Below are 16,872 nucleotides of genomic sequence, written 5' to 3' on the forward strand. Positions count from 1 at the left end.
CCCAGGACATATTTCATAGAACTAGAACAAATCATAATAAAATTTATATGGAACCATCAAAGACCTAGAATTGCCAAAGTATTCCTGAAGAAAAAGAAAGGCTGGGGGAATAACCCTCCCAGACTTCACACAATACTATAGAGCTACAGTCATCAAGACAGCATGGTATTGGTACAAAAACAGACATATAAACCAATGGAACAGAATAAAGAGCCCAGAAATGAACCCACAAACTTTGGGTCAACTAATCTTCGACAAAGGAGGCAAGAATATACAATGGAATAAAGACAGTCTCTTCAGCAAATGGTGTTGGGAAAACTGGACAGCAGCATGTAAAGCAATGAAGCTAGAACACTCCCTTACACCATACAGAAAAATAAACTCAAAATGGATCAAAGACTTAAACATAAGACAAGATACAAGAAACCTCCTAGAAGAAAACAGGCAAAACATTATCTGACATACATCTCAAAAATGTTCTCCTAGAACAGATTACTCAAGCAATAGAAATAAAAGCAAGAATAAACAAATGGGACCTAATGATACTTACAAGCTTCTGCACAGCAAAGGAAACCATAAGTAAAACAAAAAGACAACTTACGGAATGGGAGAAAATTTTTGCAAATGAAACCAACAAAGGACTGACCTCCAGAATATATAAGCAGCTCATGTGACTTAATAAGAAAAAAACGAACAACCCAATCCAAAAATGGTCAGAAGATCTAAACAAGCAATTCTCCAAGGAAGACATACAAATGATCAATAGGCACATTAAAAAATGCTCCATATCACTAATTATCAGAGAAATGCAAATCAAAACTACAATGAGGTATCACCTCACACCAGTCAGAATGGCCATCATTCAAAAATCCACAAATGACAAATGCTGGAGAGGCTGTGAAGAAAAGGGAACCCTCCTACACTGCTGGTGGGAATGCAGTTTGGTGCAGCCACTGTGGAAAACACTATGGGGATTCCTTAAAAGGCTAGGAATAGACTTACCATGTGACCCAGGAATCCCGCTCCTGGGCATATATCCAGAAGGAACCGTACTTCAAAAAGATACCTGCACCCCAATGCTCATAGCAGCACTATTTACAATAGCCAAGACATGGAAAGAGCCTAAATGTCCATCAACAGATGACTGGATAAAGAAGTGGTGGTATATTTATACAATGGAATACTGTTCAGCCATAAAAACCGACAACATAATGCCATTTGCAGCAACATGGATGCTCCTGGAGAATGTCATTCTAAGTGAAGTAAGCCAGAAAGAGAAAGAAAAATACCATATGAGATAGCTCATATGTGGAATCTAAAAACAAACAAACAAAGCATAAATACAAAACAGAAATAGATGCATAGACATAAAATACAAACTTGTGGTTGCCAAGGGGGTGGGGGGTGGGAATGGATAGACTGGGATTTCAAAATTGTAGAATAAATAAACAAGATTATACTGTACAGCACAGGGAAATATATACAAGATCTTATGGTAGCTCACAGAGGAAAAAACGTGACGATGAATATATATATATGTTCATGTATAACTGAAAAATTGTGCTCTACACTGAAATTTGACACAACATTGTAAAATGATTATAAATCAATAAAAATGTTTTTAAAAAGATAAGAGTAGTAAAAATAACTATAACTATAATAATTTGCTAAGGAATACACACTGTCTCCTCCTCTCTCAAGGAGATAGAGGAGATGGGAGGATAGTAGAGAAAGTTTTCTGCCGTGGCACACTGGCAACCTTGCATGTATCCATATTTGCCATGCAGGCAAAAACTTCAACCAGAGAAAATCTGGATTTTGATTGAATGCTTTTGATATCCCCAGAGCATGAGCTGATGGGAGGCTTGTGGTGAGCTTCTACAAGGTCATCTCCCACTTGCTTCCCTAAGTCTCCTAAGAGGCTATCATAAGACAAATTCTCATTGCCTCCTGGATTCTGATGAGGTATCGAGCTTCCTGTCTCATCTCCTTCAGAATAGAGCTGAAGAATGTAAAACCACTTAGCTGAAGGCTAGAGTTAGCTCCTCAGCACTGTGATATTCACAATTCACACTGCAGTCATCTGCCTCTTTGTTTTGCTGTCATCCTTTTGAGGCTGTGCAACAGAGACCCAGGAAAATAGCACTTTTGGCTACTCTTTGTTTTGTGATCTATATAAGTACTAAACAGTCTGAATCTAGAAATGGTTCATTTTTCTGAAGAATGTTCTCTGTCCTCAGTCCAATAATTTTAACAACACATCCTATGGGTCTGGGAAATTCTCAGCAATAGCCCAAGCTTAGACTGTTTCCCCAGCTAGCACCCTCAGATTCTATGCCTAGACAAGTGAAGAGACATTCTGGTCAAATCACTCACCTGCCCGGATTGACTCCAACTCCATGTTCCCAGTCTTTCCTTGGGCCTCACAATTATTTTCCAGAACTTACAGGCTCACTGCTCAGGAACCTCTAATAGTCCCTTCAAAGGCCATTCTAAACCCTTACCTCTCTCTTCCAGCTCTCTTTGTCTCATCCAAAATATATACCTCTATATAGACACACCCTATTGAGAAGGCATTCTGCCTTCACTGTATTTGGAACAAGAAGTTAGAAAATAGAAAAGTCAATTCTTGGCTTCTGACTTTGAAAATCCTTTATCTGGCCATAAGGCAAACTCATCTAGTAGCCTAAGTGAAGAGTCAGATTCATTTTCCCCTTTGAGACTAGATTAAATATTCCCAATATAAGAAGAGGGGGGAAAGTCTCAAAGACAAAACAAAGAAAACTTAGATACCACTGTGGACTCTGAGAAGGGAGCCTATAGCCTGCTAAAACTCAATCTGAAACTTCAGAACTCCCAAATTAGTCTGAATATCAGAAAAGAGAATTGAATTTTTTTTTCCTCTCAAGTGTAGAGGACAGGTACCTGGCAAAATCCCAGGGCCCCCCAGTGCATCACTGTTTGAAAGAATAAAGAAGAAATTTCTGTGTAGTATCTAAACAAATAAACCTGCCCATAATTTCCTGTAGTCAAGAGCAGTGCTAGAACAAGAAAACATTTTCCAGGCAAGGAAACTGAAGTGACTCTGTGATCAGAACAAGGAAGATGCGTTAGTGACTGGCATAGGTACACAACCAAAGGCCTGACAAGAATATATCTCAGTGATGCCAGCATCGATATATAAGAGCACAGAGTATTAGATGTTTAACTCGGTATCCTCCCTCCAAAATATATATACATCCCTGGTGAAAGCGGACGGTCAATAGGGAAAGAGTCCTTAAATAGTTGAAATTAAATTTCCACCATTTTAGTGTGACGGAGATGAAAAAAGAAAAGAGTAGTGTTCGAAATTTGTAGATACTGATAGGCATATGCAGAATAGATAAACAAGATTATACTGTATAGCACAGGAAAATATATACAAGATCTTGTGGTAGCTCACAGCGAAAACAATGTGACAATGAACATATATATGTTCATGTATAACTGAAAAATTATGCTCTACACTGGAAATTGACACAACATTGTAAAATGTTTATAAATCAATAAAAAATGTAAAAAAGAAAAAGAGAGAGAAAAGATTAGTGTTGGAAAAAAAGAAAGCAGTATTTCTTACACCCTTAAATTAGTGGACTTGGTTTTAAACTATTAATATAAGGAAATTTAGAAATACTTTTAGGTGGGAAAAGCTAACAAACTTCTAAGGTAACTAATCACTTCTATGCCTCAGAACATAAGAGTAAGGTTCCTACTGCCACCTGGTGGAAGTGTAATCCAAAGTGGAGTCTCCTTCAGTTTTGAGTGGATGAAATGCTTTCTCCCTACAGGCCATGCTGTTTTGTTTTGTTTTTCCTGAAAGTGGTTTTATTTTTATTAACATTGTTGACATAATTTTATAGATCCAAAATGGAGCTGCTCCTATCGGTGCCATGGGGTGCCATGTCAGCCAAATGAAACTCAGATAGCTTTTGTGTCCCTGTAAATGTTCTGCTTGCCCAGAAATGCAGTACATATAACCAGTCAGTCAAGCCCCAAATGTCAAGCCAACTCTGGACACTGTGTAGCCCCCCGACTGTGGGAACAAAGGAATGAGCCTTGGGCTGGAATGGTAAACAAGTTATAAAAAGCTGCAGACTCAGAGGTGAGAAGGCTGGTTAGCCAATGATGGGTAAGATCCCCAGAGGGGGGCAACCTAAGACAGGCACAGCCGCCTGAGTCCAAGAAGAGTATTATTTCTTTAACATTTTTATTGATTTATAATAATTTTACAATGTTGTGTCAAAATAGACTTTCAGGAAATAAAAAAAAAAGAAGAATATTGTTATACAGCTTTTTCTCATACATTCCACCCTGATAAGCTGTAAGGCTCACTGGTGCCAACATGAACATGATTTACCAAAACATAAAGAGTCTTCTGACTTTGAGCCAGACACTGCATATTAACCATTTCCCTTATCATTCTTCCTTGCTATATAAGACTGTGCAACTTAATAAAGCTTTAGAGTAGCCATCAGCTCTCTCCGCATATGGTGTGTATGTGTACATGATATCGCAACACCAACACACTGTATTTATTTTCTTGTCCCTTTTCATCCCAAACAAGATTGAGTCTGTAGCCCCAGCCAATCATGTATTTTTCTCTTCTTTGTTCTTTATTCTTCATCCTATAAAAGTATCCTGCCTTCTGCTCTGTTTTGCAGTTCTCTGAATGGAGAATGTCAGCTTTACGAAATGTTTTCTCTTTTTGACCTTGATGGATCATTTTATTTTCAAAAAACAATTTTTAATTGAAGTATAGTTGATTTACCATGTTATATTCGTTTCGGGTATATAACATAGTGCTCCAATATTTTTAAAGATTAGACTCCATTTAAATTTATTATAAAATGATTATATTCCCTATGCTGTACATTGTATCCTTGTATTTTATTTATTTCATACCTAGTAATTTGTACCTCTTAATCCCCTTCCACAATTCTGCTGCCTCCCCAAACCCTCTCCCCACTGGTAACCACTAGTTTGTTCTATATATCTTTGAACTTGTTTCTATTTTGTAATATTCATTAGTTTGTTTTGTTTTTTAGATTCTACATATAAGTGATAACATACAGTATTTGTCTTTATTCGACTTACTTCTCTAAGCATAATAACCTCCAGGTTCATTCCATATTCCATTCATGTTGTTGCAATTGACAAAATTTCATTCTTTTTATGGCTGAGTAATATTCCAGTGTGTGTGTGTGTGTGTCTTTTTTATTCATTCATCTTTTGGAAAACATTTAGGTTGCTTGCATCTTGGCTAGTGTAAATAATGTTGCTATGAATATTAAGATGCACATATCTTTTCAAATTACTGTTTTCATTTTCTTTTGATACATACCTAAGAGTGGAATTTCTGGATCGTGTGGTAGTTCTATTTGTAGCTTTTTGAAGAACCTCCATACTGTTTTGCATGGTGGCTGCATCAATTTACATTCCCACCAACAGTGTACTAGAATTCCCTTTTCTCCACATTCTCACCATTTGTTATTTGTGTTCCTTTTGATGATAGTCATTCTGACAGGTTTGAGGTATCTCATTGTGGCTTTGATGTGGATTTCCCTGATGATTAGTGGTGTTGAGCATCTTTTCATATGCCTGTTGGCCATTTGTATGTCTTCTTTGGAAAAATATCTATTCAGGTCTTCAGACCATTTTTAAAAATTAGGTGTTTCTTTCTGATGTTGAGCTTTACAAGCTGTTTATATACTTTGGATATTAATCCCTTATCAGACATATCATTTGCACATATCTTCTCCCATTCAGTGGTTTTGTTTTCTTGATGGCTTCCTTTGCTGTACAAAGTTTAATTAGGTCCCATGTGTTTATTTTTGTTTTTTTCCCTTGCCTGAGAAGGCAGATCCAAAAAAATTATTGCTGAGACTTATTTCAGAGTATAATGCCTTTGTTTTCTTCTAAGAATTTTGTGGTTTCTGGTCTTACATTTAGGTCTTTAGTCCATTTTGGGTTTATTTTTATACACAAAATGAACAAGTGTTCTAATTTCATCCTTTTATGTGTAGCTGTTCAGTTTTCCCAACACCACTTGCTGAAGAGACTATCTTTTTGCCTTTACATATTTTTGCCTCCTTTGTCATAGGTTAACTGACTATATGTATGTCTATGTGGAGAAAAAGGAGCCCTCATAAACGGTGGTGAGAAAGTAAATTGGTGTAGCCACTATGGAAAACAGTATGGAAATTCCTCAAAAATTAAGAATAGAACTACCATATGATCCAGCAATTCTACTCCTGGCAATTTATCCAAATAATATAGAAATGCTAATTTGAAAAGACATATGCACCCTTGTGTTTATTGCAGCACTATTTACAATAGCCAAAATATGGAAACAGCCTCAGTGTCCATCAATTGATTAATGGTTAAAGGTGTGTGTGAGTGTATGTGTGTGTGTGTGTGTATGTGTATATATATAATTTATATGTGTGTGTGTGTGTGAGTGTATATATACACTCACACACACACACACATATATACATGCAGTGGAATGCTACTCAGCCATAAAAAAAAAAGATTAGGTCTTACCATTTGCTATAACATTGATGGACCTAGAAGATATAAAGCTAAGTTAAATAAAACCAAAATAGAAAGACAAATACCGTATGTATCTACTCGCACATGGAATATAGAAGACAAACAAATAAATAAATGACCAAACCAAACAAACACATAGATACTGAGTACAGAGTGGTGGTTACGAGAGAGAAGGGTGAAGGGTGGGAAGGAGGACAAAATGGGTAAAGGGGATCAACTGTATAGTGACAGATGGAAACTAAATTTTGGTGGTGAGCATGTTATAGCATAAATAGAAATAGAAAATATAATGTACATGTGAAATATATAAACCAATGTTATCTTGATAAAAATAAATTTTTAAAGGAAATTAAGGTAAAATGAGTTTGTATGGGTGATCCTAATTTTATGTGACTGGTATCCTTATAAGAAGAGAGATAAGACACAGACATGTCAATGCACAAACATCTGTGATGACAGAGAGAAGACAACCATCTACAAGCCAAGGAGAGAAGACTCAGTATAAAACCTACCCTGCCAACACCTTGATCTTGGACTTCTAGCCTCAAGAACTGTGAAGAAAAAAAATAAACTTTAGCAAAAAAGTTATATTTACACTATATTGTAGTCTATTAAGTATGCAATAGCAGTATGCCTAAGAAAACAATGTACATATCTTAATTAAAAATACTTTATTGTTAAAAATGCTAATTATCTGAGCCGTCAGTGAGTCATAATCTTTTTACTAGCAGAGAGTCTTCCATCAATTTTGATGGCTGTTGATTGGTTAGGATGGTGGTTGCTGAAGACTGAGGTGACTGTGACAATTTCTTAAAATAAGACAACAATGAGTTTTGCTGCTTCAATTGACTCTTCCTTTCATGACTGATTTCTCTGTAACATACAGTGCTGTTTAATAGCATTTTACTCACAGTAGAAATTCTTTCAATATTGGAGTCAATCCTGTCAATCCTTGCTGCTGCTTTATCAACTAAATTTGTGTAATATTCTAAATTGTTTGTTGTTATTTCAGTTACTTGCACAGCATCTATACCAGAAGTAGATTTCATCTTAAGAAACCACTTTCTTTGCTCATTCATAAAAGGCAGCTCTTCATCCATTAAAGTATTATCATCAAATTGCAGCAATTAAGTCATGTCTTCAGATTCTACTTCTAATTCTAGTTCTCTTGCTATTTACACCACATTTGCAGTTACTTCCTCCACAGAAGTCTTAAACCCCTCAAAGTCATCCATGAGGGTTGGAATCAACTTCTTCCAGATTCTTGTTATGTTGATATGTTTACCTCTCCCCATTAATCACAAATGTTCTTCATGGAATCTAGAATGGTGAGTCCTTTCCAAAAGATTTTCAATTTCAATGTATCTTTCAAAAAATATACATCAGAGGGATCACTATCTATGGCACCTATAGCCTTATAAAATGTATATCTTAAATAACAAGACTTGAAAATTAAAAGTAATCCTTGATCCATGGGCTGCACAATACATGTTGTGTTAGCAAAAATGAGAACAACATTAATCTTGTTGTACATCTTCATCAGAGCTCTTGGATAATCAGGTGCACTGTCAATGAACAGTCATATTTTGAAAGGAATCTTTCTGAGCAGTAGTCTCAAAATTAGGCTTAAAATATTCAGTAAACCGTGTTGTAAACAGATGTGCTGTCATCTAGGTTTTGTTGTTCCATTTATAGAGCACAAGCAGAGAAGATTTAGCATAATTCTTAAGGGCCCTAGGATTTTCAGAATAGTAAATGAACATTGGCTTCAATTTCAAATCCCCGGCTGCATAATCTACTAACAAGAGGGTCAGCCTGTCCTTTGAAACTTTGAAGCCAGACTTTGACTCCTCATCTCTAGCCAGGAAAGTACTAGATTAGATGGTGTCTTCTTCCAATATAAAGCTGTTTTCTCTACATTGAAAATCTAAACAACAGTTCAGTGTAGCCACATTCATTAATTATCTTAGCTAGATCTTCTGGATAACTTGCTGCAGTGCTTGTTACTTCACCCTGCACTTTATTTTCTTCCAGTTTTGTTGAGATATAATTGACACAGCACTGTATAAGCTTAAGGATATAGAATGATTTAACTTAGACACATCATTAAATAATTATCACAGTAAGTTTAGTGAGCATTCATCATCTCATATAGACACAAAATTAAATAGAAAAAAATTTACTTGTGATGAGAACTCAGGAATTACATAACAACTATCATATACAACATACAGAAGTGTTAGTTACATTTATCATTTTGTACATTACATCCCTAGTACTTATTTATCTTATAACTGAAAATTTTCACCTTTTGACAGCCTTCATCCAATTCCTCCTCCCCTCACCATACATCTCTGGTAACCACAAATCTAATCTCTTCTTTTTAGTGTGTTTATATGTTTTTGAAGTACAATTGACCTACAACACTACGTTAGTTCCTGTTGTACAACATAGTGATTCTATATTTCATTTCCAAAAAACTACCACAATAAGTCTAGTTACTATATGTCACCATACATAGTTAATGACTATATTCCTTACTGTACATTTCATATCTGTGATTCATTTATTTTGCCACTGAAAGTTTGTACCTCTTAATATCTCTCACTTCTTCACTCATCCACTCCCCTTCCTCCCCTCTGGCAACAACCTGTTCTCTGTATCTATGAGTCTGTTACTATTTTGTTATGTTTGTTCATTGTTTTTTTTAATATTCCACATATAAGTGAAATCATATGGTATTTATCTTTCTCTGTCTAACTTACTTCATTTAGCATAATACTTTCTAGGTTCATTCATGTCATTGTAACAGAACAGGATCTTAGGGGGTCTTCCTGGAGTAGACTGCCCCCACATCATCCACCTGCTTCTTTTTTGTAGAAAAACTTTAGCCTCCTAGGCCTTCCTTGAATTTCAAACAGAAAATTTAATCAGAAAATGCAGAAACAAAGGAAAACAACCAAGCAAGACAAAATAATAATAATTTAGCCATAAAACAAAGTCAAGGACTTTTAGTTCCTCATCAAGGGGTATAGATAATATTCTGAGCCATATCTTTGAGCTGTTTTGTATAAATTGAACTCCTTATCAGGTGGGAGAACTTAACTGCATGCCAACCACAAACATGTAGACCCAGACTGGTTGGAACCAGAAAGTTGATGATATTGACTCCAGATTACCTCACCATCAACCAATCAGAAGAGCTATCCATGAGCTAATCAGGCACCTTGTGACCCTCTTCCTTATCCTGTCTTTAAAAACCTTTCTCTGAAATCTATTGAAGAGTTTGGGCTTCTGAGCATTAGCTATCCATAGTCCTTGCTTGGCCTTTCAATAAACCCTGCACATTCCTTCACCACAACTCAGTGTAAATAGATTGGTTTTACTGTGCATGGGCAAGGGTACCCAAGTTTGTTTCAGTAACATTGTTGCAAATGGCAATATTTCATTCTTCTTTATTGCTGAGTAATATTTTATATATATATATATATATATATATATATATATATATATATATATATATATATATATATATACACACACACACACATACCATATCTTCTTTAGCCATTCATCTATTGATGATCTTGATGATCATTTAGGTTGCTTCTATATCTTGGTTGTTGTAAATAAAGCTGCAGTGAACATAGGAGTGTATATCTTTTCAAATTACTGTTTAGTTTGTTTAAGTTGAGATAATAATGGTTTATAACATTACATAAATTTCATGTCTACAACATTATATTTCTACTTCTGTAAACACCATAGCATGCACATCACCTCAAATTTAGTTTCTATACATCACCATACAATTGACCTCCTTTACCCATTTTGCCCTCCCATTCACCCCTTTCCCTCTGGTAACATAACATAACATACAGCGTTCTCAGTATTTACATGTTTCTTTTGTCTGTTATAGTTTGTTAATTTATACTGTTTGTTTAGCAAGTCTTCATCTATTCATGGCTGAGCAGCATTCCATTGTGTGTGTGTGTGTGTGTGTGTATCTACATATATAGAGATATATATATTCTTTACCCATTTAGTCATTGATAGTTCCTTCTTTGTCTTTTTTGGTAGTCTTTGTTTTAAAGTCTATTTTGTCTCACCTAGTACTGCTACTCCAGCTTCTTTTTATTTCCATTTGTATGGAATACCGTTTCCATCCTCTCACTTTCAGTCTGCATGTCTTTAAATCTGAAGTGAGTACCTTGTAGGCAGCATACATTTGGGTCTTATTTTTGTATCCATTCAGCCACTTTATGACTTTTGAATGAAGCATTTAGTCCATTTACATTTAAAATAATTGCTGATGGGTATGTATTTATTGCCATTTTGTTAACTGTTTTCTAGTTGTTTTTGTAGTTCTTTTTTGTTCCTTTCTTCTTTTGCTCTCTTCCCTGTGATTTGATGACTGTTTTTAGTGTTATGTTTGGGTTCCTATTTCTTTTTTGTGTGAGTATCTATTATAGATTTTTGGTTTGTGGTTAAATTTAGGGCCATATATAGTAATATATATGTAATATATATGGTCATATATATAATTATTTTAAGTTGATGATCTCTTTTATCTCTTACATTTGAGTGCATTCTAACAAATCCTGCATTTTTACTCCCCCATACACATTTAATATATTTTTTTCACATTTAATATTTTTGACATTATATTTTACATCCTTTGTTTTCTGTGTCCCTTAACTATTTTTTGTAGCTATAGATGATTTTATTACATTTGTCTTTTAACTTTCCTACTAGAGTTATAAGTGGTTAATCCACTACCTTTTTGTATATTTGCCTTTGACAAGAATTTCCCTTTATTAATTTTCTTATTTCTAGTTGTTGTTTTTTTCTTTTCCACTTAGAGAATCTCTTTAACATTTCTTGTATAATGGTGTTAAGTTGTTTTAGCTTCTGCTTTTGTGTAAAACTCTTGATCTTCCCTTCCCTGAATGATAAGCTTTGTGGGATAGAGTATTGTAGGTTTTTTCCTGTCATCATTTTGAATACATCATGCCACTCCCTTTCTTGTCTGCTAAGTTTCTACTGAAAAAATCAGCTTCTAATCTTAGGGGAGTTCCCATTATGTAACTTGTTGCTGTTCTCTTGATGTATTAAAATTTTTCTCTTTATCTTTAACTTTTATTGTTTTAGTTATAGGTTGTCTTGATGTGCACCTCTTTGGGTGCATCTTGTTTGGATTCCTGTGATTCCTGAACCTGGATGTTTGTCTCCCTTCTCTAGTTAGGAAAGTTATCAGCTATTATTTCTTGAAATAATTTCTTGCCCCTTTCTAGCTCTCTTCTGGGACCTCTATAATGTGAATGTCAGTACACTTGATGTTATCTCAGAAATCTCAGATTATCCTTATTTTTAAAAATTATTTTTCCTGTTCAACTGGGATGATTTCGACTATCTGTCTTCCAGTTTGCTGATCATTCCTCTGTACCATCTAATCTACTCTTGATTCCTTCTAGTGTATTTTGTATTTCAGTTACTATATTCTTCAGCTTTTTTTGGGTCTCCATATTTTCTGTTTGTTAATATTCTCTCTGTGTTCATCCATTCTTCTTCCAAAATTTTGAGCAAATTTTTCATCATTACCTTGAACTCTTTATTAGGTTAGTTGCTTATCTCCACTTTGTTTAATTCATCTGGGATTTTGTGTTGTTCCTTTGTTTGGAACATATTTATCTCTCTTCATTTTGTCTAATTCTTAGTGTTCATTTTTTATAAATTAGGTAGGTTGGTGACATTTCCTGATCTTCAAAAGTGGACTAATGTGGGAGACATCCTGTAGGTACCAGCAGCATACTTTACTTTAGTCACCATAAATACATGTGAGTTGTGAGGATCCTTCTGCTATGGCAGTGCCAACTACTGTGGACATGCTGGTAGGTTCAGCTGGCCACTGGCCCTGTTGGCTACCAGACCTTATCTTTTGTGATGGCTGTTAGTAGGCAGTGCTGATTCACTGTGCAGCTGGCTGTGTGACCAGGATGGCACCATGACTGGTGAAGTCCCACTGGTGGCAGGGCCTGGTTGCGTGACCCAGGATGGGTGGGGCTGATGCCAGCCTGCTAGTGGGCAAGACTGAGTCCTGGGAGGCTAGCTGTGGGTCTTGGAAGTCCCAGGGCTGGTGCTGGCCCACTGGTTAGTCGGGTTGTGTCCCATGGTGGATAGCTGCAGGGTCCTGTGGATCCTGTGGCTGGTGTTGGCCTACTGGTAGGTGGGGCAATGTGATCATTGACATAGCTGTATTAATATCTACCATATTTTTTACTGTTTTCTGTTTGTTGCTTAGTTTTAAGTTTCTAATTTTTTCTTCCAATTTTTTATTATCTTTTGTGATTTTGAGTATTTTATATTATTCTATTTTTAATCCTTTTTTACTTTGTCAGTTATAGTACTTTTAAACATTTTTAGTCATTGCCTTAGAGTTTGCAATATACAGTTACAACTAATCTAAATCCACTTTAAATAATACTGTACCACTTCTCAGGTAGTGGCAGTACCTTATAACAACAAAATATTTGTTCACTCTTGTCCTTAGTATCATTGCTATCATTCATTTCACTTATACACAAGTGTGTGTGTGTGTGTGTGTGTGTGTGTTTTGTTATTACTATTTTGAACAAATTATATATTACATAAAATGAGAATATAAAGTTTTTATTTTATATTCATGTATTTATTCTCCAATGCTCTATTTCATAGATCCAAGTTTCTGATTTTTTAATTTTCTTCTTTATCATTTTCTTTATAATTTTCTTCTAAAATTATTTAAAATTAGAGTTGATTTACAATTTATATTAGTTTCAAGTGTACAATATAGCTATTCAATAATTTTATAACTTGCACTCCAATTATAGTTATTATACAATATTGACTATATATCCTCTGTGCTGTAAAATATATCTTTGTAGTGTATTTATTTTATATATAGTAGCTTATACCACTAAATCCCTTCCCACTATCTTGCCCCTCCCAACCTCTCTCACCCCACTGGTAACCACTAGTTTATCCTCTATAACTGTAAGTCTGTTTTTATTTTGTTGTATTCATCAGCTTGTTTTATTTTTTAGATCCCACATATAAGTGATAACATACAGTATTTGTCTTTCTCTTTCTGACTTATTTAGCTAAGCATAATACTTTATTAGTCCATCCATGTTGTTGCAAATTTCAAATGTTCGTTCCTTTTTTCTGGCTGAGTAGTATTCCATTATATATATATTCAGGTCTTCTGCACATTTTAATCAGATTGTTTATTTTTCTCAGTATTGAGTTGTATGAGCAGTTTATTTATTTTGAATATTAAACTCTTATCAGTTATATCATTTTCAAAGATTTTCTCCCATTCAAGAGGCTGTCTTTTCAATTTATTGATGGTTTCCTCTGCTGTGCAAAGTTTTAGTTTAATGTGGTCCCATTTGTTTATTTTTGCTTTTGTTTCCTTTGTCTGAGGAGACAGATCCAAAAAAATTGCTGTGATTTATGTCAAAGAATGTTCTGCCTATGTTTTCTTCAGGGAGTTTTATGGTTTCCAGTCTTACATTTAAGTCTTTAATCCATTTTAAGTTTATTTTTGGATACAGTGAGAGGAAACGTTCTAATTTCATTCTTTTACATGCAGTTGTCCAGTTTTCCCAGCAACACCTATCCAAATAACAGTCTTTCCTCCATTGTATATTCTTACCTCCTTTGTCTTAGATTAATTTACCTTAAGTGTGTGCGTTTATTTCAGTGCTCTCTATTTTGGTCCACTGATCTATGTGTCTGTTTTTTGCACCAGTACCATACTATTTTGATTACTGTAATGCCATTTTGTCTCATACCACTAAATTTATAACATACCATTTCCTCTGACTAGAACTATCTTTCCCTGTACCTTGTTCACCTGATGAAGGTAAGTTCTCATTTATATTTTATGTTTCAAATCAAGTGTTCCTTTCTTTAAAAAGCCTTTTCTGTCCTCCTATCTCTGATTTCACACTTTAGGACAGGTAAAATATCTTTATATTCCAATAAGTTTGTACATATATCTACAGGTCATCTAGACCAATTTATTATTGTTATTTTTAACATATTTGCATCCTAAAAAAAACTGTTAACTCATCCAAGGCATAAAGCTAGGTCTGACTAATCTTAGGGGTCCCAAATTACAAAGAATGGACAGACATAGTGCATAAAATCTCAGGGGCCTGTGTGATGATGTTTCATGGATATATGGAGGGAAAAAAATCCTCTATATGAAAGGTATATAAATATATATATTCAATTTTTAAAGTTTTATTTAATTACTCTATGTCTTTTAACTTTTTTCTACTGAATTTACTCCATTTTGATATGAGAGAAGTGAAATCTCTTTTATAAATGTATGTTTTCATTTTCCACTCTAATAGTCTGAATTGTAGGTATTTAGCTCCTATGATGTTATGACTCCTTAAGAAAATATGACGTGTGTTATTTTTTATGACCTTCTTTATCCTATTTAGTGAATTTAAGCTTACATTTCACATTGTCTAATACTAATGTAGCTATTTCTGCTTTATTTTTATGTTATGTATTCCACCCAACTTATGAGATTAGGGAGCAGGAAAATACCCAGAATTTCTCATAGAAGTATGTGAGGTGGGAGAGAAAGGGCTTACCACAGCAGCTCAGTCAAACAAGTCAATTATCAGAGTAAACTGAGGATTAAGGAGATAAGGGAACTTAGCTACTATTATACAGCTAGGAAGCAGAACAAGCATCAACTCCAAAACCCATGCTCTTTCTACTTTCCTGGGCCCCCTCATCTATACATCTCCAGTGAGGTCCTCCATAGCTACATCATTTTGAACCATGAAGTCTGCCATTATGCCTGAGCTAGTCTACTAAGACTATCCTTGCAGTATGAATAGAAGATGATACAGGGACAGGATTCTCCCTTCTCAGTCCTGGTGGATGGTGACAAGTCAGCTTCACCTGTGTGGGTGGGGTGGGATAGCATGGAGGGTGCTATGATCTGAATGTGTACCTCTAAAATTCATACCTTGATGTCCTAACCCCCAAAGATTATGATACTAAGGGATGGAGCTTTGGGGAAGTGCTTATGTCATGAGGGTGGTGCCTTCATAAATAGAATTAGTGTCTTATAAGAGACCCCACAGAACTCCCTAGTCCCTTTCACCATATGAAGACACAATGACAAGGCACAGCTATGAACCAGGAAAAGAACCCTTGCCAAAAGGCAACCATGCCAGTGTCTTGACTGTTTACTTCCAACCTTCATAACTGTGAGAAATATATTTCTGTTGTTCATAAGCTACCCAGGCTCTAGTATTTTGTTAAAACAACCCAAATTGACTAAGACAGCAGGCTTATCAGACAGAAAGCAATGTAAAAGGATACCAAAGGGGCAATATCTGGGGATAGTGAGAAGTAGCTCCTGCACCACCTGCTGCTCTACTTGCCTGCAACACTCTTCCACCTGCACAAATGCCATGCTTCTCTCCAAACCTAACAATAAGCTCCTTCTGCTCTGCCTCTTCCAGCAAGCCCAGCTTGACAGAACCAGCCCCCAGATCCCAAGCTCTGGCAGTCTGGTCCTCACCTACAACCTTGCCCTGACTCACTAGCCATCCATCTCAGGGCCCAGTGTAGACAAGGGGTCTACACTGTAGAAGAGTGTCATGTCCCCAGGTAGACAAGGGGTCTGAGTTTCTTCCAGTGGGGCCATGTGGTGTGTGTTATGGACAGAGACAAACACATAGACAGAGCTAAATCTCCTCCCATGTGCCTCACTGCTGTAGAAAATTGCAGTCTAGCAAGATTCTCCTCTGGGATAGAATTTCATCTTTTTTTTCCACTTCTGCCTTCTGACTCTCATAATCACGTGTGTGAATAAGCCTTTTAACACCTCATGAAATCACAGGTGAATTTCTGGTCCCAGATGTTTGTTGAGCTGACCACAAGATCAACTCCTCTGGAATTTCAGCCTAAGAAAATGTCCATTTGACATGTCTCTGTGCATCCCTTTTTCCAGAAAATTGAAACTTGGGAATTCTGTTCCACCTTCATTCCTGCTACAGCTTTCAGAAAGCTTAGGGAAAAAACCAAGCCCCCATTCTCTCTGAGGTGCCTGCCTACAAACATTTCCTCAGACTTCTTCCTTTCAGAAGTCTTTGTTCTGTTTGATCCCAACAAGATCTTCTCTTTGTTTTTGGATTTTGAGAAGGGGCCAGAAGGAATTGTCATTTATAACTTAGGGTTTAAGAGTACATGCTCAAAATTATTGGG

This window comes from Camelus dromedarius, chromosome X (genome assembly GCF_036321535.1).
Source record: "Camelus dromedarius isolate mCamDro1 chromosome X, mCamDro1.pat, whole genome shotgun sequence".
In the NCBI taxonomy this organism is placed as follows: Eukaryota; Metazoa; Chordata; class Mammalia; order Artiodactyla; family Camelidae; genus Camelus; species Camelus dromedarius.